The 26,730-nt window shown below is 42.9% G+C and overlaps 1 protein-coding gene across 15 annotated transcripts in view; it reads left to right on the top strand.

Annotated features, from left to right (window-relative positions):
* Window positions 1-26,730, top strand: part of AAK1 (AP2 associated kinase 1) — a 193,540-nt gene that overhangs the window by 11,354 nt on the left and 155,456 nt on the right. The gene's annotated exons all lie outside the window — the stretch shown is intronic.

Below are 26,730 nucleotides of genomic sequence, written 5' to 3'. Positions count from 1 at the left end.
TAAAACTTAAAATCTTGATATGAAGGCTGAAGGGTGGGGATGGGGGGACTTTTAAGAAGAGAAGGGTTTCTCCGTCTCCTAACCAACTTTCCTACTTCCATGAGCAGGCATTGGAAGGGAGGGAGGATTTTCAGAGAATGTGAACGTGTTTTTCCAAGGGCCAAGGCTCTTGGTGGATTTCACTAGTAGGTTTGTTTCCTGACCCAACTGTAATCGGGTCCCCAGGATATAGCAAAGATAACAAAAATTATATAAAACAAATGTGGTTATTTTGAACTCAGTCTAGTAGGCCCCTCTTCCTCTCACTGTAGGTTTTTTTTTTTTTTTAACCAAAAGAAAAATTACTTGAGAGTGGCTCTGATTTTGTTTTTTCACTGTCAGAGAGGATGTTATTTAGATCTGCTGTGTAAATTCCTCTGTGTTTCATCTGTGTATCTATACTCACGTAGATACACATCTTTTTTCCCCCAGGCTTCTGGGAAATCTTTGCATGTCTCTTTTGGTAACCTTAACCTCGACCTTCATAATTATGCCAGACTCATACTTTTCACAGCCCATCGCCTGCCTAGTGTGCTTTTATTTTTAATAAAAGCAGCAATTTCCTTGGCATGAAGCAATTCAGACTAATTGGATGGGGCCAACCTGCTGTAGGTTGTGTTATAGACCGAGAGGGGTTGGAGGAAGGGAGAGGTCTCTATTACTGCAACATGGTGGTGGAAGGGAACAGTTTTATTACCGAGGGAAGAGAGAAAGCTAAGAGGCCTCTTTAAAAAGGGGCGTTTTGCAAGCTAAAGTTGAAGCAAGGGTCCTGACCTGGGCCTGGGAAATGCTTACCATGGTGGGTGTTGCAGGCTGGTGGGTGGGTTTGGAAGAGGAGGAAACTGTGTTTGGCTCTCAGCTTGTGTAAGCACTGGATTCAGCAGGGCCCAGTTTTCTGGGAATAGAGTTGAAGCCTGTACTTTAAAAACACGATTTTTTAAAAAGATGTCTGATAGTTAATGTCCATGTGAAATATTGCTCTTCCATCCTCAGTACTGCTCTAGCTGGGCTTTATCTGGGGCCTGAGTCACTGTCCTTTTGGATCTTTCCTGTGGACTTTGGTGCAGGTTGGGAGATGCTTCTGTGCCCGCTGCCAGATCCGCACCCTTGAGTCTGATCTGTCTCTTTCATCCCTGTGCCAAAGCCCTTAACTGCAGTGGGGTGGAGAAATGGTGAAAAGGAGAGTGTGTCAGAGAGAAATCAGGAGAAATGAAGGGCCACAGAGCACTTTACTCCCCTCTGAATGGCCTCTGCTGACCTTATAGTCCACGAGCATTTTGTTCAGCTAGGATGTTGTCTCGTCAAGGATGATGCTGCCCTAAGCGGTGCATGTTCTCCAAGTGTGAGAAGAGTGATAGGGAAGAGAAAAGGCAAAATTGGTCTTTGTTACCTAGGCTGCCTTCCTCTTCTCTGGGATTCATCTTTGAGAACTGCGCATCACGTATTGTGATATTTTTACATGGAATTTAGGACTTGCAGCTCTGCATTTATTCATTCAACAGTTTATGGAGTTGCCTGTGAAGTGGCAGGTGCTGTGCTAGGTTCTGGGGTATGCTGTTAAACCAGACGCTGGCCTTTACCAACTGCTTTAAGAGATGGAAGATAGCCAGTTATAGTGGATTGATAAATGCCATCATAGAGATACACTTAGGGTGCAGTGGCCCCCAGTTTTAGGGAGCCCAGGATCATTTTCTGAAGGAAGTGACTGAAGAGTGAGTAGGAGTTAGTGTGGTGGCACTGTGGGCAAAGACAGAGTAGCAAGAGAGAATGTCACGTAAAACTGGGTCTGGCTCTGCTGCCCTTTTTGTGTTCTTTGGCTTAAGTTGAGTTTGAATTTGTGGCTCGTAGAAGTATGTAGAAATGTAGGAGCCAGTATACAAAGTATTTATGTGGCACCTACCAAGTCCAAAGACCGTATGAAGTTCTCAGATGAATAAGGGAGGTCTAAAGTGTGGTTGAATCTGCCTTTAAGGTTCTGCCAGTGAATTTGGGAAGATGAGGCATACATTCACACATACAGTAGCATGGTTACCAGCACTGTCTGTAGAGTCAGACAGATCTAGGTTCAAATTCTGGATCTGTTCTTTACTAGCTGTGGAACTATAGGCAAGACATTCCAAACCACTCTTGAATCTCTGTTTCCCTGTGGCAGTGTTCTCAAAATGGGGCATCCTTATCACCTGCAAGCTTGTTGGAAATGGAGATTCTCAGGCCTCACTACCTAGGCTGTGGGTGTGGGGCTTAATAAGTTCCTGGAGAGATTCTGATGCAAGGTCAACTTTGAGAACCACTGCCTAATGGGCTGGTCATGAAGATTAAATGAGGCAATATATATAATTCACATGTTCAGGTGTTCAATAAATGGTAGCCATTACCTACCAGCAACATTATACATCATCTCTATATATGTGGAGAGAGAGAGAGAGTGTGTGTATGTGTGTGTGTGTGTTAAAGGGGAGTGGGAGCAATGTGAAAGCTAGTTGAGCTGCAGCAATCTGAAGCAATTCCTTTCCCCCATTGTTAGGGGACACAGCCAGATGTTCTTTGCAGAGTCCTCGCCAGCTCCTTAAAGGCTTAACAGATGTTTTGGGTAGTCACGCTCCTTCCCTGCACTCTCTTCCCTGTGAGTCCCCAAGTGCTGACCTGTCTACAGTCCCAGCCAGAGTTGTTTAAGGACCACGGGAGTTGTACCTTGTGTGCCCAGAGCAGCGGCCAGGCAGTTTAGGGAGGAGTGGTGTGAGAGGCTTCAAAACACAGGCCAGATTACCACCACATTCCACTGATGATCTCTTTTTCTCTAGTGCGGGTATTGGTGTGTGCTTTTTCGTGAGGAATTGCAAGAACCCCCAGGAGCAGGTGCTGGGTAAGACAAAAAGATGCCGCACTGCCATATCTCCCCTGGTATATCAGCCTTCCTGGCCTGGTTTCACTAACTAGTCCAGCAGGGGCTGTTTGGGGGAAGTGAAGGCTTTAAGTTATGAGTTTAGAGGAATAGGGCTATTTCTAGGCTGGGTGCCAGGGAGAATATTTTCTTTCTAGCTTTCTCAGCGAAGATGCCATGATGAGATGCTAAATCATGTCTAAGTTAATAGGCATATGATGTCAAGGGAAGATTTGGTTTAAGCTTCCAGAATGAGCTCAATGGGAAAATTGGAGCAATGTTCAAGGAAGGATTGAGAAGCTGTGCTTTTATCATACTTCCTTAGCTATACGAGGACTTATATCTAAGCTTTAAACAATAAATGTTTATTTATTTATTACTGTATTCAAGACAACATTCTGGAGCTATAAGGTGGACTAGATGGCTCCTCAGAGCAGTTTTCTAATTTATATTCAAGGAATCCAGGTCCAAGGCTGATGAGAAGTACCAGATGTCCACATCAGTAAACTTGGATAATTTCTCCTACCTACATAGCAAACTAGCAAGGCTTAAAAATGTGTGTGAAACCACCAAAAATTCCATTAAAGGCACCTAATTCTAATGTGTTGGTGGTATCAATATGAAACACGTATGTGCCTCTTCGTGGCAGGCACTGTATTAGGTTCCAGAGATCCTAAGATGGATGGGACACAGGCCTGACTCTTAACAGAGCTCAACACCTGAGATAAGTGTCCAGCACTTAAGCGTGGCCTTTGACATACACACCTTAGATGGTAAAGGATGTTATGATAAAGAGCCTGGGGGTGAGAGTTCGCAGGTGACATGAAGTTTGAACAGGAATAGAAATTGCCCAGCAGATGTTCCAGATGGGGGTTACCCAGGCCCTCTCAGGCTGAGAGAATCGCATAGGCAAAGTGGTGAAACAGCATGATACATTTTGAAAATACTAACTAGTTTAGTGTTAACATTTTCATCAGTACACATTTCCTCCCCAGAATCAAGGAAAGAAGGACAGAAGACACAGAGTGGTAGAATGAAATTCTTTAAGTTGCTCCCTGGAGGTGCTCGCTGCTTACTTTCTTCAGTGGCCCTGGGCCTTTTGAATGACTGATGAATAGATACCAAGAATGCACGGCTCCCTTCCGGTGCCTCAGCCCTGTGCCAATTGTGGGGAAAGGGAGCAGCGAGTGTCTGGGGAAAGAGTGGTCCCAGAAGGTTTGATAAGAGGCTAGAAGCTTAAGCAGAAGCAGGCAGGGAAGGGAATTGACCAGTGTTACCGAAAGGTATGAACAGGGGAGATAATGAGGATGTTTGACCAGAGCAGAAGGTACATTGGAGAGAAAAAGAAGGACGAATTTTGTGGAGAACCTTGAGTGCCAGGCAGAGAGATTTAGTTATAAGCACCTGAGACCTTCTCTTGACGCAAACACCAATTTGATCCCTCCCACTTCAGATGTCTCTGCCTGCTGGGAAGTCTGGTTTTTTAGAGGCAACTGCAGATTTTCAGGGGGTGGTTTGTGAATGGTGTCTTCTTCCTGGCTTTGGGCATGATGACGGTTGTAGCTTTGCTAAATATAACCAAATCTAGAATTCAGAAATGAAGTCCAGAATAAGCAATTGCCATGGTCAAACTCTTTCTTTCAGTCTTTCCAACAAAGTCAAGCTCATTTCATAAGAAATAATAATGAAGAGAGAGCAGCAGTTTCACATGGCTTTTGAGTGGGAGGGTATGAGGGGTGAATACACTTGCACCTTGATAGCTAAAACGCCATGTAGAGTACACAAGATACTAACAAAACACACAAAAAATACTACTGCATCAGAGCTGTCATTTTCACTTGCAATATTTGAATGTTGATGCTTCGGAAAGGATACTAGTGCCACCTTCATCTTGCACCCTGTGAAGGATGCATGCCTTCTGAGCCTACTTAGGAGGTAACTGTGACATTCGCATCTGAAAGAGAAAAAAATGATAATAATAGAAACGTATTGTCTAATTAAAGTAGCATCCAGCACTGTGAGCTAGCAGAGACTCACCTCCGGTCTGTTTTATGGAACCATATTTTGGTGTGGTGGAAAGAATACTGCATTTATGAATTGGGAGATCAAGGTTTGTCAGTTAACTCACTGCCTTATTCAGTAAATGTTACTGAGCATTCACTACGTGTCAGGTATCATGTGGAGATAAATGAGACCTGGCTGTGCCTTGAGGACCTCACAATCATAGGACTTCAGATATGTGAGCAAATAGCTGCAGGTGCTGTGCTGGAGTCATGTAAAAGGGCTGGGGAACAGACCCAAGGCAACAATTTTGTGGGTTGGGGAGTAGTCAGGGAAAGCTAAAGAAAGGTGACATTTGAGGTGTGTCTTCAAAAATGAGAACTTATTGCTAGATGGACAAGGTAGAAGAACATTCTAGGCAGAGAGAATAACGTGGCCAGAGACACAAAAGCAGCTTACTGGGGAGCTGTATGTTTTGAGATAGTGATAATCTATTAGTGGCCTAGGGCTGTGCTGTTCAGTACAGTAGCCTACTAGCCACATATGGCTATTTGAATTATCTAAAATAGGCCGGGTGCAGTGGCTCACGTCTGTAATCCCAACACTTTGGGAGGCCAAGGTGGGTGGATCACCTGAGGTCAGGAGTTTGAGACCAGCCTGGCCAACATGGTGAAATCTTGTCTCCACTAAAAACACAAAAATTAGCCTGGTGTGGTGGTGTGTGCCTGTAATTCGAGCTACTCGGGAGCCTGAGGCCGGAGAATCGCTTGAATCCGGGAGGCAGAGGTTGCAGTGAGCCGAGATGCCGCCACTGTACTCCAGCCTGGGCGACAGAGTCAGTGTCCGTGTCAAAAAAAAAAAAAAAAGAAAATAATAAATTATCTAAAATAGCAGTTCATCAGATACACTAATGACATTTCAATTGCTTAATAGTCACATGTGGGCCGGGCGCAGTGGCTCAAGCCTGTAATCCCAGCACTTTGGGAGGCCGAGACGGGCGGATCACGAGGTCAGGAGATTGAGACCATCCTGGCTAACACGGTGAAACCCCATCTCTACTAAAAAAAACACAAAAAACTAGCTGGGTGTGGTGGTGGGCGCCTGTAGTCCCAGCTACTTGGGAGGCTGAGGCAGGAGAATGGCGTAAACCCGGGAGGTGGAGCTTGCAGTGAGCTGAGATCCGGCCACTGCACTCCAGCCTGGGCGACAGAGCGAGACTCCGTCTCAAAAAAAAAAAAAAAAAGTCACATGTGGCTAGTGCTTACAGTTTTGGACAGCACAGGTAAGAATATTTCATCATCACAAGTTCTGTTGGGCAGTGTTGATCTAGAGCAGTAGTCTCTAAACTTTTTGGATAGAATAGTGCTGTAGTTAAAAAACATGCCGTATCTTCATGTATGTGTGCTTGTTTATTTGTAAGTTATATTCATGTCCTGCTATCATTAGCTGATACCTGAAGTCACATTATATACTTAGGATGAAGTTCATCATAAATGATAGTGGATGCAAATCTATATTTTAAATAATCTCAACAAGATTTTGGTTAACTTATTCAATTGTGATTGTGTCTACATTGCAGTGTGACTGTGCATGAAGAGTATACCAGGAACAGATATGACAGCTCTGCCATTTCTCTTATTCATTTTTGATTACATTATCTTTAATCCAAGTTTTTTTTAGTAGAAATCTTTTTAAGCCTCTAGTTTGTTTTGTGAAGATTAATTAATTTAAAACAATGTAATCAGTGAATCCATTTAACCAAGCACACATGAACTATAGTATATCTCAGTGTGCTGTAAAGATGTCACCCCATCAGCCCTCAATAGTGGACATGTGAGTGAACATGAACTGAATGGGAGGGCTAGTGTTGGGCCGTATGTTATACATTAACAAGGACAAAATTTTATTTTTTCTAAAGTTTTAAATGTAAGATAAAACTTACATTTAAAACTTACATAACCTAAAATTTGCTATCTTAATCATTTTTAAGTGTACATTTAGGTGATGTTAAATATATTCATGATGTGCAACCATCACCACCATCCATTCCCATAACTCTTTTCATCTTGTGAAACTGAAATTGTACCTATTAAATGACAACTCTCATTCCCACCTCTCTCTAGCCTCCGGCAACCAGCACTCTACTTATTGTCTCTATGATTTTTACTACTCTGAGTACCTCATATAAGTGGAATATTACTGTATTTGACCTTTTGTCACTGGTGTATTTCACTTAGCATAGTGTCCTCAAGGTTCGTTTGTTTTGTACCATGTGTCAGAATTTCCTTCCTGTTTAAGGTTCAGGAATATGCCATTGTATGTATATATATATATATATATGCCACATTCATCATTCATCAGTGGACACTGGGTTGCTTCCCTCTTTTAGCTATTGTGGATAATGATGCTACAGTTATGAACATAGGTGTACAAATATCTCCTCAAGACCCTGCATTCAATTCTTTTGGGTATATACTCAGAAATGCAATTGCTAGATCATACGGTAGTCCTGTTTTTAATGTTTTGAGGAATTGACATATTGTTTTCCACAGCAGCTGTACCCATTTTTCTTTCCCATCAACAGTGCACAAGGGTTCCAGTTATTCCTCATTCTCACTGACACTTGTTTTCTGTTTTGTGACGGTAGCTCTCCTAATGGATGTGAAGTGGTATTTTCTTATACTTTTGATTTGTATTTCCCTAGTAATTCGTGATGTCAAGCATCTTGTTATGTGTTTATTAGCCATTTGTATATCTTCTTTGGAAAATGTCTATTTAAGTCCTTTGCCCATTTTTGAATTGGGTTGTTTGTTATTTTAGGAGTTCTCTGTATATTCTGGACATTAATTCCTTATCAGATACATGAGTTGCAGATATTTTCTCACATTCTGTGGGTTGCCTTTTTACTTGGAAAATCTTACTTTTTAAAATGAAAATAAATAAAAATAGAAGATCCTTTATTTTATTTGTCTACCCCAGTGCGTTATCATCTTGTGCACTACTGTTTTGAGACCATTGTGGTCTAGAGCAGTGGTTCTCTACTGTTTTTTGTTCCTCAAAAAAAGACCAAAAATATTGCAATACTTACTTTACTAAGAGAAGACTAGAACGCAGGTAAAGATGGTGAACTAGATGCAGCAAGGTTCCATGAAGGTGAGGTTACAGAGAAAAGACTCAGTTAAGAACAGTCTGTCTTCACGCAATCTTTCGTAACCATTGCAGTCCTCTCTGATCTCCTTCCCTCAAACCCAGAGTTTAGAGACTGCACCACAGACCCCAGCACTGCAAGAAATATGGAATTGCCTTGTGGGGTCCACTTATTTCTTGTGTGTTGGTCATATCATGCCAACTAGCAGGGCAGGAGCCAAGTCTTCCATTACTTCTCTATTTGCTATAGCATCTCAGACAGAGAACATTTGAGATGCGTGGTAAAACCCTGCTGCCTCTTTCGCTGGCAGGACAAGCTGCTCTTATGCGAAATAGCCTTATATCTACATCCTCTCATTTCGTGGTTGCATCATCCCTGCAGAGGTAGAAGGCATGGTTATTACTCTCGCTGTACAGATGAGGAAACAGTGGCTGACACTGCTTGGATGACTTCTTCAAAGTTATATTGGCAAGAAGTAGTATGGAATGAACTTGAACCCAAGGCTCCTAGCTACAAGTGTAGGATTGTTCCTTAAAATTCTTCCTTGTACAAAGGATCTTTTCTCATAATATTTTATATATATATGTGTGTGTGTGTGTGTGTGTGTATATATATATATATATATATTTTTTTTTTTTCCAGACAGAGTCTTGCTGTCGCTCAGGCTAGAGTGCAGTGGCACAATCTTGGCTCACTGAAACCTCTGCCTCCCAGGTTTAAGCAATTCTCCTGCCTCAGCCTCTCAAGTAGCTGGGACTAGAGGCATGTGCCATCACACCCAGCTAATTTTTGTATTTTTAGTAGAGGTGGGGTTTCACCATGTAAGCCAGGCTGGTCTTGAACTCCTGACCTCAAGTGATCCACCTGCCTCAGCCTCCCAAAGTAGTGGGATTACAGGCGGGAGCCACCGTGCCCGGCCCTCTCATAAAATTGTTGACCTTTAATAACCAACCTTTTCCAGCTGAATCTCCTTATGAGCTTTTCAAGTCAGATAATGCTTCCGTAGCATTTGGAGGTTGCTCACTGGCTTAGTTCCTCTGGGCTGCTGTAGCAAAATATCAGAAACAAGGTAGCCTATAAACAATAGAAATTTATTTCCCACAGTTCTGGAGGCTGTGAAGTCCAAGATCAGAGTACCGGGATGGTCAGATTCTAGTCAGGGCCCTCTTCTGGGTTGCAGACTACTGACTTCTTCTTTTTTTTTTTTTTTTTGAGAAAGAGTCTCGCTCTGTCACCACACTGGAGTGCAGTGGCGCGATCTTGGCTCACTCAACCTTTGCCTCCCAGGTTCAAGAGATTCTCCTGCCTCAGCCTCCTGAGTAGCTGGTACTACAGGTGCGCACCACCATGCCCAGCTAATTTTTTGTGTTTTTAGTAGAGACGGGGTTTCACCATGTTGACCAGGATGGTCTTGATCTCCTGACCTGATGATCCACCCGCCTCGGCCTCCCAAAGTGCTGAGATTACAGGCGTGAGCCACAGCTCCCGGCATTGCTGACTTCTTGATGCGTCCTCACATAGTGGAAGGGACAGAGCTGCTTTCTGGGACCTGTTTTTGCCCTTTTTCTTTCTCTTTTTTCTTGGGGCCTCTTGTATAAAGGCATTGATCTCATTCATGAGGGTTCCCCTCTCAAGACTTAATCACCTCCCAAAGGCTCCACCTTCTAATACCTTCAATCCTAGTACCATGGTGATTAGGATTCATACATTCAAACCAGAAGCACTCAGATAGGGGAATATGGGGGAAATTTTTTTTAAGCTCAAAGTCCATATTCAGTAAATGATAGAGTACTATTACAGCTCCTCTCAACCAGGGCCTACAAAGACTTGCCATTCTGCCTTACTTGGTTTAGTGGTTTATTTCTTCTTCTTCTTCTTCTTCTTTTTTTTTTTTTTTTTTTTTTTGAGATGGAGTTTTGCTCTCATGGCCCAGGCTGGAGTGCATTGGTGTGATCTTGGCTCACTGCAACCTCTGCCTCCCAGGTTCAAGTGACTTTCCTGTCTCAGCCTCCTGAGTAGCTGGGATTACAGGCGCCAGCCACCATACCCAGCTAATTTTTGTATTTTTAGTAGAGACAGGGTTTCACCATGTTGGCCAGGGAACTCCTGACCTCAGGCAATCCACCTGCCCTGGCCTCCCAAAGTGTTGGGATTACAGACGTGAGCCACCATGCCTGGCTAGAGGTTTATTTCTATAAGTAGCTAGTTTGTGCAGAAAATTATGCAGAGTTTTAACCATAATAGGTTGAGAAAGATTGCTATTTCATTGAAATTCTTTTTTTTTTTCTGAGACGGAGTCCCACTCTGTCGCCCAGGCTGGAGTGCAGTGGCGCAGTCTCGGCTCACTGCAAGCTCCGCCTCCTGGGTTCACGCCATTCTCCTGCTTCAGTCTGCCAAGTAGCTGGGACTACAGGTGCCTGCCACCACGCCCGGCTAATTTTTTGTGCTTTTAGTAGGGATAGGGTTTCACCGTTTTGGCCAGGGTGGTCTCAATCTCCTGACCTCGTGATCCGCCCACCTCGGCCTCCCAAAGTGCTGGGATTACAGGCGTGAGCCATTGCGCCTGGTGCTAGTTCATTGATTCTAAGAAAACAAATTTGAAAATTAGGTGATTTGCCTAAAGTCACACGGCCAGTTAGGCCCTTCTGAGCAACTCCTAACTCCTGTCTCTTCCCACATTGGTCAACAGTCATTTGTGCTACCTTGGCACTACTAACATTTGGGTCTGGGTAACTCTTTGTTGTGGAGGCCTGTCTTGTGTACTATGGGATCTTTAGCAGTATCCTTGGCCTCTACCTACTAGGTGCCAGAATTATATAATACATACACAGCCTACTGTGGCAATGAAAAAATGTCTTGACATTACTAAATGTCACCTGGGGGGCAAAATTGCCTGTTTTAGGGAACATGTGTAGTTCAACATGTTTGTATATGTTCTGGTCTTCTGTTGGTAAAAGTGAAGCAAGTATTGCAATGTTTTTGGTCTTTTTTGAGGAACAAAATGGCCTACATAAATAATTCAGATGTTCTGTGTTTATACCCAAAGCAAAAAAGCCTTTTCATTTGCTGTGAATTTAATCACTCAGGAATAATAAACTATTAGCTTGTAAGGTGATACTGGCTGTAGCATGTTATACCTGCTTTCTCCCTCCTTTATTATTTTTATTATTATCTATTATCTTTATTATTTAGCCTATTATGTATACTTTATTTATTTATTTTTGAGACAGGGTCTCACTTTTCACCCAGGCTGGAGTACAGTGGGGTGATGTCAGCTCCCTGCAACCTCCGCCTCCTGGGCTTAAGCGATCCTCCCACCTCAGCCTCCTGAATAGCTGGGACCACAGGTGCGCACACCACTCTGGCTAATCTTTGTATTTTTTCTAGAGGTGGAGTTTTGCCATGTTGCCCAGGCTGGTCTTGAACCCCCGGGCTCAAGCAATCCACCTGCCTCAGCCTACCAAAGTGCTGGAATTACAGGTGTTAGCCACTGCACCCTTAAAACAATCCCACTTCTATTGAGTCACAAGTAATTGTTAGGAAAGAGGATTCCTTTTGAATGAGACTTCCACCTTGGCAGAGGACAAGTTCCTGAAATTCGAAGTTTCATTTGAGGTCTGCTGTGGGTGAATCAGCTTGAGCTGGTCAGTTTTCTCCTTGGGCTCTGTGTTAACCTTGGCAGACAAGGAATGGCAGTGCCAATTGAAGCTTTGTTATTTTTGTCTGAAAAGCGGAGAGATTACTGGACCAAGGAGCTCATGGTATCTATCTATTATTATTCCAGAAGGCTAAGCATATGCTAGATTATCATTTGTCGTTATAATGATCTTAAATAATGATGCCTATCATCTAGGACTTGAATCCTGTAGAAAGCAACATAATGCCACATAATTTGTTTGCTGCATGTTTTCAAGGACACTGACAGCTACTGTACTGGGACCTTTAGGGTAAGAGAAAGATTATTGTCCTTTTGGTACTGAGCATGAATTTGAGAACAAAATGATGACTTTATTACCTATGGTGACAGGAAGAAGGAATGGAACTAAGGCATCGTAGGTTGGGTCCTTCCTAGAGGACTGGGGCCTGAGCAGCATTTACTGAGATGGCAAGTCTCCTGCTAGTACCTTGGTTTATTTTCTCTGGTCAGTGAATCTGATTGATTCAGGAAGTGCTAGTTATTTTACAGGTGTGTTAGACTTGTTTAATCTCCCCTGGGGTAACCCAACCCTGTTCCACAGACCTTGGTCCTCTGCTGTTTTTAGAAGCCTTGGAATCTTGGTGTTGGCGTAGAAGGGGACAGCATTGGAAGAAATAATTTCACTGGGCTTTTTGGCTGTAGAGAAAAAGCTTAGCTTCACCAGGTGTAACTCAGTAATGATTCTGGAAAACCTGATATCCAATACTATCTTTCCTCCCCTTCCCCCCTGGAATAAAGGGAGTGCTATGATGTTCTTCTTAGGAGAAGATTTTCAAGGTTAGTACTGTGTGTGATGGTTTAAAAGCATGAGAATTGAAGGTAAATAGCCCTTGGCTGGAATCCTGGACATGTCCCTGTGATGTTAGGAAAAGTTAACTAAAATCTAGTCTTCTCATCTATAAAATGTAGATTTGTAAAATGCAAAAGCATGGGTTGTTGTAAGAATTAAATAATGTATGCAAAGCACGTCACACAGTGCCTGGTATATGTTAGTTAGCCGTCTGTAAATGGTGACTCTTAGTATTGAGGTGCATGAATTTTGTTTTTATCAGGCCATATTTGTATCGCTCTGTATATAACCTGGTGGAGCTAGAGTTTTAGAAATACACACAGGCGTCTCTCTCTCCCTGCCCTGCTCTCCCGCTACCCCCCACCTCTCTCTCTCACCTCTCCCCTGCTCTCCCCCCACAAACCCCCAGATGAGGAATAGGGAAAAGAGAAAGAGAAATATTGTAGTTTGATTTTCTTTCTTTATTTTTGAACTCTCACCTCTTGAAAGCTACCTGTGTTTTAGGGAGTTTTTCTTAACCTATCAAGTTGTTATTAGCATGATGGGCCTCTCTACCCACCAGGAATGCCTGGCGCCTGCTGCCTATCCAATTTAAATGCTTGTGTGCTAATGTCGCAGGTCTGCTGCTTCTGCCAGGCCCGCACCCTCCTCAGCATCCTTGTAGCAAGGATTTAGTTCTTTCCAGTTCTTTACTCATAGTGTTCCCTGCAGCTGGGATATCTCCTCCTTCCCCACTCACCTACCTTATTCCTACCTAAGATTTATTTTCCCTAGCCTAGGGTATTCACCACAGCTGCCTCTGGATGCCTGTCTTTTTTTGCTGACTGTGTTAACTTTTTTGGGCCCATAACCTCAAAGTTTTATTTTACTATTTATCTCATTTGTATCTACTTTCTAGTGTTAGGTAATTAGTTATTGCCTTAGGTTTATTTTGTATCCAATTGAGTACTCTTAAATTTGAACATGGCAACAGTGGGTACTGGAGAATGAATTCACTGGATGAATATTACAGTAAATCAGTAGTAATTAAAACTCACTGGGCAGGCAGGAGAGACCAGACAGATTTGAGATATACAAACCTCCCTTATTTTTCCCCATTCCAGTAGTATAATAGATCTATGTTTGAGGACTTCACCTAGCTTATTACAATAAGAACTGTTGAATCTCATAGAGTTTCAGTAAAGCTGAGAAATAACAAAATCCAAAGCAAAGTGGAACATCTTTCAGAAAGCTATGTGAAGCTCTATTGGTTGGATTAAATTATCGGCATCTGGTACCATTGATCTCAAAAGTAGAGATATAAGGTGTATCTTAACCATATAAAGGAACTGTAAACCATTTAAATGCTATACTATAAAGATGGAGAAGATTAGATCATGTGTCAAAAACTCAGATATTACTGAAATTCATCTCTAAGGAAAGCATACATTCATTTTCTAGTTTATGATTGGCATTGGCCTGCAGTAAATTAGGACAGTGATTTTCAGCTTGTATTTGGAGTAGTGAGCATGGGGACAGGTCACAAATAGGAAGAGAATATATAATTTGAAAATGTATAGATTGACTCCAGGTCCAGCCAGAAAAGGAGAGAACCCCAAAGAGGATGGGGATTGGCTGTATACCCTCCAAAGAGGCATATTGTAGACTTAAGAGGTCGGAGTATGGAGAAGACATGAGATTTTCATATTTATGAAAGAGGATATGGTTTTTAAAAGACTGATAAGTATGGCACTAAGCAGCCGAGTTATAAAATGAGTCTAGAGGGGTGGTGCCTGTAGTTGAGCACTGTATGTACCTCTGGGAACAAACATATTTCTTCCTGTTCATGCTAGTTTCAGAGAGGAGGAGTGAAAAGAGGGATCAACAGCAAATTCTGCATGGTGGTTTGCTGTGAGCTCCACAACATTTTTGAAAGGTCAGCTCTAGGTGGCTCTCTCACCAATGATGAGAATTTCCTTGAAAAAAAGTTAATTTTAGATAATAGAGACTTCCTCAGAAGATGAAGTATTTCTTTGTCTTTTAAAATCATAGTGTTAGAATCAGTATAACATCAAATGGGTTAGTTAAGTGGCTGTCTACTCACCCAGCAATTATGGGGTGATTTTTAAGGTGGTATGACAGAGTGTTGTTCAAGTCTACCGTCACATCCTGCTTCTAGGGTTAGCTCACAGAACACAAATGAACAACTGGATGAGGTAAGGGAAGTAGGTTATCTGGTCTCCTTCTCAATGATCTTGGACACATCACTTCCCCTCTCTGAGCTTGTCTAATATGAATAAGGAGATCACTGGGTGATCTTGAAGGTCTCTTCTAGTGCAAACATGGTTTTTAAGTTCTATGGTTTTTGTTGTCACTGTTTGGGAGGGAGAATGAGATAGGGTTGATGAGACTGAAGTGTTAGACCTATGTAGCTGGGATAAGAAAGCATTAAAAAAAAAAGAAAGAAAGAAATAGAGTCTTGCTATGTTGCCCAGGCTGGTCTCAAACTTCTGGGTTTAAGCAGTCCTCCCACCTTGGCCTCCCAAAGTGCTGGGATTACAGGCGTGAGCCACCACGCCCAGCCAAGACAACAGTTTTGAGGTGGATTGTTAACCTTGGCCTATGTATGGTCCTCACGGGGAGGTATTACTGGAGGTGGAAGATTCCATTCCTTTCTTTCTGCTTTCCTTCTTTTAATAACTTTCCCTTAAACTTAGAAAAATCAGTGTTAATAATTAGATGTTGCAGATGAGAGAAAGCTAATTGGATCTTGGGCTATTGGCCTAAGTGACTGGGTAGATAATGGTGTCAATAAAAAGAAGAAAGAGTAGTGTTTGAGGAAAAGAGGTGGACTTCAGTTAGGGACTTTTTAATGAGGCACCAGTGGAAATTCAAGTACAGATGTAGTTCAGGATGCTGTTGGATAGGAGTGGCCTGCATTGTAGAGAAAAGTTTGAGTGGGAGTTGTCATAAAACCACATGATAGGAATGAAAACTGAAATGGAGTGAGATCTCATAAGGAGACTGTGTGGAGGAAGAGGAGTCCACCTGGAATAAAATCCAAACTCCTCACTCTGACCTGCAAACCCCTGTAATAGCTTGTGTCTCTCTTCCCCTCAACCACTTGCTTTTTAGTCACAGTGATTCTTCTTCATCTTTTTTGAGCATAGAACATAGTTTCTTCTTTAGTGTCTAAGGATTGGCTGGTGCCTTTTCCTGGAATGTTCTTCCTTCTTATCTTCCCTTGGTTGGCTTCTTGTTATTCAGAGCTCACTTAAATCCCACTTCATAGAGGCCATTCTTTACTGCCCTGATGTAAGGAACCAATCCTGTTTTATTTCACCGTGTAGCGTGTATCAGCAGATTTTCTTGCTTATTATTTATCACTCCCACTCCCCCCTCTAGAATTTCAGCTCTTTGAGAATCTTTTTTTTCCTTTTTGAGACATAGTCTCACTCTCACCCAGGCTGGAGTGCAATGGTGCAATCTCGGCTCACTGCAACCTCCATCTCCTGGGTTCAAGTGATTCTCCTGCCTCAGCCTTCCTAGTAGCCGGGACTACAGGCGCCCACCACCATGTACAGCTAATTTTTGTATTTTTAGTAGAGACGGGGTTTCACCATGTTGGCCAGGCTGGTCTCGAACTTCTGACCTCAGGTGATCCACCTGCCTCGGCTTCCCAAAGTGCTGGGATTACAAGTGTGAGCCACCGTGCCTGGCCTCCATGAGAATCTTGTCTGATTTGTTCATGGCTGGATCCCCAGTGTCTAGAATAGTGCCTGGCACATCTGCAGAGCTCAGTGGAAACCAGTTGAATGAAAGAGTAGGCCCATGAAGGAGGCAGAAAGAATGATTGATGGTAGAATCAGGAGGATGTGAAGTGACAAAAATAAATCCTAAGTAAAATTAAAAGAAGAAGGGGCTGGGTGCCCTGGTGTCCTATGCCTATAATCCCAGCACTTTGAGAGGCCAAGGCGGGGCACGGTTCGCTTGAGCCCAGGAGTTCAAGACTAGTCTGGGCAACATGGCAAAACTCTGTCTCTACAAAAAAAAAAAAAAAAGCCAGGCATGGTGGAATGCACCTATAGTCCCACGTACTTAGGAGGCTGAGGTGGAAAGATCGCTTGAGCCCGGGAGGTCAAAGCTAGAGTGAGCCGTGATTGTGCCACCTCACTCCAGGCTGGGAGACAGAGTGAGACCCTGTCTCCAAAAAAAAAAAAAACTTTTAATTAATTAATGTAATTTTAAAATGGAGGGAATGGATACTTTGGAGTGTTAACTCATTACAGACATCAAGATAAGGGTTCACTGGATTTGGAAATGTGGAGGTAATTTGTGAGCTTCATTGGCAGTTTCTGTGGAGCAGTGACTGAAGTCCAGGTGGCAGTGAAATTGATGACCGACTGGGAAGGGAGGTGGATGCTGAATCAGGGCAGAATTTATTATTGTTTGTTAATAATTGTATTATTTTTAATAATAATATAATTTTTATAATAATGGGCAAGTCTTGAGTATATTAGGCAGAGAAGAAGCAACCGAAGACAGGAAGAGGTTGAAAATACAGTACTGGGGGATCATTGATGGAGTAACGCAAAGAAGGGATGGGAGGTCATGGGCGAGGTCATGAACTCAACTAACAGAGATGACCTTGGACAGGAGAAAGGGTACGTCATTCACTGACCTGGAAGGAAGGAGAGAAGGAGTAGATACAGAGGAAGAGAAATTGGTGAGGTTTGGTAAGTTGAGGGAGTTCTTGCTTCTGTTTTCTACTGAATGCTGTGAATGGAGTTGAATCGGATTTAAGAAGAGTGGGGAAAGGATATGGAGGAGTTCCTTAGGTTTGTGGAGAGAAGAAATGACAAAGAATAGGTAGAAGAGTGGCCTGGTCTTATGAAGAGTCCATTTGAGACAACTCATTGTTGGAAAAGAGATTTTCCTGACCCATGAAGGTGTATCAATTTTTAAAGTTTTACTATTTTGAAATATGTTATACATATATTTCCTGTCTTCCGGTTTTGAAATATGTTATACAAGGCCGGGCGCAGTGGCTCAAGCCTGTAATCCCAGCACTTTGGGAGGCCGAGGCGGGCGGATCACAAGGTCAGGAGATCGAGACCATCCTGGCTAACACGGTGAAACCCCGTCTCTACTAAAAAATACAAAAAACTAGCCGGGCGAGATGGCGGGCGCCTGTAGTCCCAGCTACTCGGGAGGCTGAGGCAGGAGAATGGCGTGAACCCGGGAGGCGGAGCTTGCAGTGAGCTGAGATCTGGCCAGTGCACTCCAGCTTGGGTGACAGAGCGAGACTCCGTCTCAAAAAAAAAAAAAAAAAAAAAAAAAAGAAATATGTTATACATATATTTCCTGTCTTCTGGAATGTATACCACAGAGGCAGCGTGACATAAGTGGAAAGTACTCCTGAACTGAACCTGTTTAGTGACCTCACCACATACTGTACTCTGACACATTGCTTCCCAGTTCTGTCCACCCAGTTCCCTATGTGTCAAGTGAGGACTAGATGGTGAAGTTATTTTCCAACTCTAACATCTTCTGGTTCTTTAATTTTTACGAATGCATTTTATTAGAGTGTTACTGTTTTGTTATAGATCTGTTAGGGTGTTTGCTTGATACGGATGAGACAGACAGCTTGGTCTTCAATGAAATGGCCCTGGATTGCTATCTTTTTGAATTTCATGTTTGTGCTTTATGGTGGTTTCTGCTTCCTTATGAGACTGTTAGCTGTCCTTCTTGCTGCTATCCATGTGCCTTCCTGAATTAGCACTACTCCTCTAATTTGCTGCTTTTAATCTGCTGTGGACTGGACACCGGATGACTAAGCTTGTTAGAACTATGTGTGGGCCGGGCGCGGTGGCTCAAGCCTGTAATCCCAGCACTTTGGGAGGCCGAGGCGGGTGGATCACGAGGTCAGGAGATCGAGACCATCCTGGCTAACACGGTGAAACCCCGTCTCTACTAAAAAATACAAAAAACTAGCCGGGCGAGGTGGCGGGCGCCTGTAGTCCCAGCTACTCGGGAGGCTGAGGCAGGAGAATGGCGTGAACCCAGGAGGCGGAGCTTGCAGTGAGCTGAGATCCAGCCACTGCATTCCAGCCTGGGCATCAGAACGAGACTCCGTCTCAAAAAAAAAAGAACTATGTGTGACAATAAAGAGGCTCTTAGTGAGAGTTCAAGGGTCTTGTCTGTGATCAAGATACATGTGTTCTATATCTCTTGTTGGCACAGAAACCACTTTTTTATGTCTCACATTCTAGGAAGGTTGAGTTTGGAAGAGATAACGGCTTACCATTTGACACTTACTGTTAATGAAATGTGTTTGTAACCATTTTTCTGAAGAGTCTCAACTTATTTCTGTTTTCTTTTTTCTTGCAATCCCTTCCCTTACTCTTCCAACCCTCCCTCTTCAGTCTCTGCCCCACACATTCAGTGTAAGGTATTGTTCTAGGCGCTGTTATAATATTGTTTCGGTTATTCCATTTCTATTTATGGAAGCCACAGAGAGGGTTCCAGGATTGTAATTTACTGTTCAGTGCTGGATGTGCTTATGTCTCAATAGGGCCCTGCTAGAGGCTCTTAGATGAGGTTAAAGTTGGGAACTAGAAAACTTGAACAATGAAATGAATGCTGGTTCCAAATACTGTATAATCTTTGGTTGATATGGAAGAAAGCAATCAAGAAGTCTTAAAATTATTTTGGACATGCAAATTAATCTATTATAATAGTGGAAAGATTAGAAGATAAAGCCGGACGAAAAGAGAAAGTGTTACCCATAGTCCCATAGATTGTCATTGTTAATATTTTGACATTATATTATTATTCAAGACTTTACAAAAAGAATATACTCCACATCATCCCCTATAATCTGCTTTCTCACTTAGCAATAGATTGCAACTCTCTTTCTGTGCTAAAGGTCTGCATCATCAATTTTAGTCCATTATTTGGAGGTGTTGCAATTTACTTAGCCAATTTCCTATTTTTAGACATTTATGTTACTTTATAGATATTACAAAACAGCTGTAAGGAATATTTTTTAAGCCTTTGAGTACTTGTTCTATTATTTCTTTAGAATAAATTTCTGGATGCGAAATGGCTGGATCAAAAGATATGCTTATTTTACCTTTTGATGCAAATTACAAACTGGCCTCCAGAAAAATTAAACTTGTATATACTTCCATCTTGTTTATGTGGTTAAATGTGTTCCCTCCCTCTCTCCCTTTCTCCTCTTGCTCCCTCCCTTCCTTCCTTCTCTTTTCTTTCTTTTTCTCCCTGCCTTCTTCCTTCCTTCCCTCTCTGTTTTTTATATTTATTTTATGGTGAATTTTTGTTTACGTTCCTTTACTTATATTCCTGTTAGGGCACTTGTCTCTTAATGATTTAATAGGAGTTCTTTACATATTTAAGACATTAATCCTTTGTTATATACATTGCAGGTTTTGTTTTTTTTCTGTTTTGTCATTTACCTTGTTAATGGTGGGCTTTTTGTCGATATTTTAAATTTCTGTGCTATCAAGTATGTCAGTCTTTTCCTTTATGATTTTTGTTGGCAGCCATCCTTGGAAAGGCCTGAGGAGAAAGGCATGTTCTCGATCACAGACAGCCTGAGTCTGAAGTTTATCTTTGAGTAGTATAGGAGCCATTCAGAGTTGTGGGGTTTAAAAAATATATTTTTTTCTTGTAGAGACAGGGTTTTGCTGTGTTGCCCATGCTGGTCTCAAATTCCTGACCTCAAGCAGTCCTCCCACCTGGGCCTCCCAGAGTGCTTGCAGTCATGAGCCACAGCATCCAGCCCTCCATTCAGGGTTTGTCAGAGGGGCTGGCATGATCAGAAAAGCAGTTGAGTTAGATTTCTGAAAGGTGCCAGAGGGAGCCGAGTCTGGAGGCAGGGCACTTACGAGGCTGTTGACATGATCCAGGTTCAAGACCGTGAGGGTCTGAGTGGCAGAGTGGTGATAGCAACAGAAAGAAGTGCAGACTTGGAATATTTTGGTGATCATAACATCAGGCCTTGGTACCTGGTTGGATTCAGAGTGGAGGGGAGGTGTGGAATCAAGAGTGATTCCAGGCTTTCGGTTTGAGTGCCTAACTAAGGGTGAGATGGAAGTGGCACCTACTGAGCTGCGTTACACAGCAGAGGGGGAAGGTTGAAAGAGGGAAAATACAGGTTTAATGAGGGGAGGCAACATGTTCATAGTTGGCCATGATCAGTTTGTAGTGTGCTTGGATTGTGTTTTAGTCATCTATTGCTGTGTAACAAACCACCAGAAAACCTTATGGCCTAAACCAACAACAGCTTATAATTGCATATGATTCTGTGGGTTGACTGAGGGCTCAGCTGGACTTCTACTAGGGCTTCTGTTCATCTCATTTGAGGTCTGTCAAAATTGCTTGTACTTTTTTTTTTTTTTTTTTTTGGTGGAGTTTTGCTCTGTTGCCCAGGCTGGGGTGGTGCAGTCGCATAATCTCAGCTCACTGCAACCTTCATCGCTTTTTTTGGTTCAAGTGATTCTCCTGCCTCTGCCTCCCAAGTAGCTGGGACTACAGGTGCGCGCCACCGTGCTTGGCTAATTTTTTTTGTATTTTTGGTAGAGACAGGGTTTCACCATGTTGACCAGGCTGGTCTCGAACTCCCGACCTCAGGTGATGCCTTCACTTCCCAAAGTGCTGGAATTACAGGCACGAGCCACCGTGCCCAACCAAAATTGCCTTTACTCCTACCACTCGACTCTACTATATACTTGAATTCAGAACATCCCAGCATGGACTAGTATATCACCTAACACTGTGCATCCTCCTTAAAAGAAATACACATGTCAGAGAAAGACAGGAAGTACTATGAGTATATATACAGGGCTGTGGTGTTTTTTACACCCTGGTGGATACACCACAGTGAGAGTTGGGCAAAGGGTATGCTTTTTAAAAATTTTATTTCGTTAAAGTTGGCTAAGGGCTTTGGGAAACTTGGGCAAATCATTTTAAGGAAATGGAAAGATACCTAGGAATAAGGAAAGATACCTAGGAAAGTTAAGTATCATGACATTAATTTGTTTGAAGCTGTCCATGCGGGGATACTTGTATTCAAGTTTAAAAATTCACTAGTCAAGAGTCAGGAAATAGTGGGCTGAGCATGGAATTTAGGCTTAGCAACATTTAAGGGGTAGCTTAGTAAGGAGAGCCCTTAAAGGTGACAGAGAAGGAATTTCCTGAGAGGTGGGAGGAGAATCAGTAGACTGCAGTGTCTCGCAGACATGGGATCCAACACAGTTAAAAAGTTGGAAGTAAAGAGGGTCAAATATCCCAGAGAGGTCAAGTAGGATAAAGACTGGAAAGTGTCCTCTGGATTGGCCAGTGGAGTGGCATTGACCTCTGCAAGAGCATTCAGAAGAGTGATGGAAACGGAATTATAGATTTCAGTGAGTTGGTGAGTGGGAGCACCAAGTCTAGACTATTTCTTTGAGAAATTTTCATAAGAAAAGAAAGGGAGAGATTGTAGCTTGGGAGATGCTTGAGCATATCAGTAGGCTGATGGGAAGGCACCAGGATAGAGAGAGGAGGTCAGGGGAGAGATTGAGGTTAAAACAGAAGTGAGGGTAGTTCCTCATGGAGCAAGGTCCCAGAGGAGACAGGAGGAAATGGAGTAGTTTTCATTTTTAAACATTGCAATTCCATTCTTTTAGCTACTCAGGCCAAAAACCTCTTGTCATTCCGTTTATCAGAAAATCCTGTTTGCTCTATATTCACAATACAGCCAAGGTCCAACCACTTCTTACTGCCTTTGCTGCTGTCTCTCTGGGCCAGCCTGTCATTGGCCTGGATGATGGCAGCTGTTTCTTCACTGGTCTCTCCACTGCTGCCTGAGCCTCCTCAGTCTACTTAGCACAGTAGCCAGAGTGATCCTTTAAAGTACAAATCATTCCATGTTAGTTACTCCTCTGCTCAGAACCGTCCAGTGATTCCCCATCTCACTCAGAGTAAAACTGCAAATCCTGCTGTGGCCTAGAAAGTGCTACGCTCTGCCCCACCCTTTCCTCTCTGCGTTCTTATTTTACTCTTCTTCTCTGGCTATTGCTCTCTATCCATTCTGGCTTCCTTCTTATGGTTTCTTAAAGCAGAGCAGATTCGCACCTCCCTGTTCAGGCCTCTTCTGCTTGCTGCTCCCCTTGCCTGTGGAATGTGTCCTCTAGGTAGCCCCAAAGCTTGCTCTCCCTCACCTATTTTGCTTAAATGTCACCTTCTGAGAGAGTCTTTCCCTGACCATTCTATTAAAATGTGCAACTCCTCCCTCCCCACAGCGCTCCCTGCCTTAGCTCTGCTATATAACTTGCTTGTTTGTGTATTGTCTCTCCTCTTTGGAACTTAAACTTTATATGAGCTTGTCTGTTTTATTCACAGGCCTAGAACCATGGCTGTCATAGAATAGGCACACAGTAAATATTTGTTGATTAAATGGGTGGATGGATGAATAAGAGATCAAGGCTGAACCTTGGAAAAGAAGAAGGAAATTTCACACTCTGAGACAGGAGGAGATGAGTGAATCTATATGGATATAGATAATTTGTAGTGGGAAGCCTTGGGGGTGGGGTGGGAATTGAAGGCAATCATAACAGATACCCTCAGTTTTCTGGAATAAGGAGGCAAAGTTGTCTGCCGAGGATAATGGTAAGTATGGGGCTGAGGATACTCCTGAGGGTTGGGTTAGTCATCGAGGAGAATGGGAGAGGGAACTAACCAAGGACAAGGAGAGGACCCAGGCCAGGATGGACACCATGAGGCAGTCTTGCAAGGCTGTGTGATTTGAGGTTAGGAACGGAGCAGGTGGATTTAGCATTGATTCGAGGTTGGGGAGGTGTGAGGGGATGCTAGGGGTGCACAGAAATCAAAGGAGTGGTGTAGATGGTCAACCATGGGGCCAGAATGGGGAGACAAGCCTGTCCAAGCAGGGGGTTGATTGGTTGATTGAAAGAAAATGGAAGAGTCAGAGCATGGAGGACCGGATGGTCAGGCCAGAATGAAAGCCTAAGAGAATGGAAGGCTTGGAGGGTGTGTCAGAATGGGGGAGATTGAGGTTTAAGATTTGTGTTGACAAGGTCAAGGGGGTGGCCATGGATGTAGGTCATTGAGAGGACCAAAGGTCAGTGTTGTAAAGAAATCTGGAGGCTGCAGTTTAGGAATAAGTGGATTTTGAGACTACCCAGAAAGATGGTAGGAGTTGCAGTGGAGAGAAGCCAGGATGCTATAGGCATCAGTGAATGTTAGAGACTGAGCCAGAGGGGGAAGTACAAAGGCAAGGCAGGGTGGAAGCCAGTGTAGCCACGTGGCATGAGCTCAAAGGAGCAGGAATTTTTACATGAGGGTGGAGGAGTGATGGTTTGGAGTCAACTCAGGAGAGCAAGGAAAGTTCTGACCTCCTGCCCTGAGCCACTGGGGTGTAGGAAAATATGGCATCAGAGGCCTAGTGATGCAAGTGATATTGGCTGGTGCAGGAGCAGGACGGAGCAAGTTGGATGATTTATCCTTTGGCTTGATTGTGGAGCTAAGTTGTTTTTATTGTTAGGTATTTATAATTTGTGGCTTTTATTTGGCAGCTTAATTTCCTCATTAAAAGGAACCAATTTTTCTTTTGCATGTATTTTACTTACATATTAATATATTGAGTATTATATGTTTATTTATATATCTACTTATTTTTAATTTTAAGTATATATGAATTCTTTTTTCTCCTTTCGGTCTTGGCTTTGTGACAGAAAAGACCTTGAATGGTTGCTGTAGAGGCATCTTTAGGAGCTGGTTTTGAATTTGCTTTTTGTATTTTATTGCTGGGAGCTCCTGCTCACCTTTCACTTTTACGCCCTCCTGGTCAGGTTGGTTGCCTTGTGGTTCTTTTTTATCACTAGACTAATGATTAATTCTTAGTGAAGCCCCTCACCTCAGAGGTCGCTGAATGATGAAGGACTCCTTCCCTGAATCTTTGCTCTGCCGCCTTGAGATAAAGGAGGAGGTATGACTCTCTCAGCCAAGAAGCCTAATCTTTGAGTTGGAAATGGTTTATTCCTTGTGTATTCTTTCTAGGTGTTCACAAACCAGAATAACAGAGGCATCTTCATTAAATGTTGCCTCCTTTATACCCATAATGCTTCCAGCGCTTCACTTTATCCCTTTACAGGTGCAGGCACAGCATGCTGCTGGGAATGTCTGTTGACTTCTTTTACATGTGATTAGTTGTTCCTGATGTTTGCACTCTCATACACTCGAGCATGCGGCACATACCTCTTTAAGATTTGTTGCGTTTTACTATAATGATTTATTTATCTGTCTTCTAAGCCATTCTCCCTTCATCCCTGACCCAACTTGGACTCCTTGAAGGTATGGTTAGGGTTAGGTTCTCACTCATCTTTTTATATGCTTTTAATAAGTAGGTATTTAGGAAGTAGGTATTAAATTAATACATTAAACTTAGAATTCAAACAGCCTAACTCACAGATCTTGCAAAGGAGAAAACTATGCCCAGAGGATTAAATGGCCTGTCCAAAGCTACACAACTTGGTTCAGTTGGGATTAGAATCCGTTTCTCCTCTCAAGCTTGTGGGGTTTTCTGAAAGATTAATGTCAAAGCAACTCGATGTGAATTGATTGTGTTCCTCAAAGTTAGATATAATTGAATTCCTTGAATATTCACCTATATCTTCTAGGGACAGGGGTTTTCAACCTTTTCATTTCACCTGTTACCCTGTTTGGGGGTGATGTGGTGGTTTGGAATTTTGTTCTTGATTGAGAATGGAGAATGAGGGCCTAGGCACAGGAAGGCTCTGTTCTACTTGTCAAACCAGTAGGTTTGCGTTTTCCTTGACCTATACCTTAAGGACATCCTTCTGTCTTATGGGCCCTAGTGGAGCTGTGTTACTATGCACCAGGGTTAGGATGAGGGCCCCTGCATAATCTGTGGCCTGGCAAGTGGCACAGGCAGAAAGCAGCATGTGGGTCCCTCGTGGGTAGCTTGGGGTTAGAAAAAGGGAATTATAACCAGGTGTCAGAAGTTCACAGATAGGTCATTTGTGGCTGGTAGGATTGGCAGGAAACAGTGAGTCACACTGGCAGGTATACAAGGGATAGAAAAAGAACAAATTCTTGGTAATTGCTAGAGAGGCTTTTTCCATTTAGACCAGTAGGTCTCAATTGTGGCTATTTTGCCCCCCTAGGAGACACTTGGCAATGTCTAGAGACATTTTTGATTGTCATGCCTCAGGGAGGGCTATTACAGGCATCAAATGAATGGAGGTCAAATATGCTGCTGAACATCCTGTAGTGCATGGGACGGGGATGGCCCCACAACAGGGACTTACACAGTTCAACATCATGAGTGTCCATGATGATTTACTGCTGATTTACACCCTGGGCCCCACCAGCAGTACTCTGGTGATTAAGTCATAAAAAAATAGCTTTTTATGTATACTTTACTTTGAACTCTATTGTTAATGGCAAAATCAAGTTTATTTCACCATTTTCATTCTTTTTTAAAAATGGAGGCATAATTCACATAACATAATCAACCATTTTAAAGTGAACAGTTCGGTGGCATTTAGTACATTAACAGTGTTGTGCAGCTGGGCATGGTGGCTGGTGGCTGTGATCCCTGCTACTCAAGCAGCTGAGGCGGGAGGATCACTTGAGCCCAGAAGTTTGAGACCAGCCTGGACAACAGCAAGACTTCGTCTCTAAAACAAAACCAAAAACCAAAACCAAACAATGTTATGCAACCACTACCTCTGTCTAGTTCCAAAACATTTTCATCACCCAAAAAGGAAAGTGGTACCCACTAATGACTTTTTGGTACACACAGGGTTTTGCCATATTGCCCGGGCTGGTTTCGAACTCCTGAGCTCAGGTGATTTGCCTGCCTTGACCTCTCAAAGTGCTGGGATTACAAGCATGAGCCACCACGCCCAGTCACTATGTTTAGCTTTAACATAAAATTTACCATTTTAGTATTTAACCTTTGATATAGGCTGGTAATTCCACAAACACATTTTAAACCCCTGGTCATAATGGCACTGTTGAAAGCACTGCATAAATTATGATGAACAAAACAGGTATAGGCCTTTTTCTGCTAGAGCTTACAGTCTAGTGGGGAAGGCAGACACTGAACTCCCACCAGTAAGTTTTCAAGTCCTGGAAGTGAATTT

The sequence above is a fragment of the Trachypithecus francoisi genome, unplaced genomic scaffold (genome assembly GCF_009764315.1).
Source record: "Trachypithecus francoisi isolate TF-2019V2 unplaced genomic scaffold, Tfra_2.0 Lachesis_group17, whole genome shotgun sequence".
In the NCBI taxonomy this organism is placed as follows: Eukaryota; Metazoa; Chordata; class Mammalia; order Primates; family Cercopithecidae; genus Trachypithecus; species Trachypithecus francoisi.
Note: the sequence above shows the minus strand (reverse complement) of the source record. Positions and strands in the feature narration are given on the sequence as shown.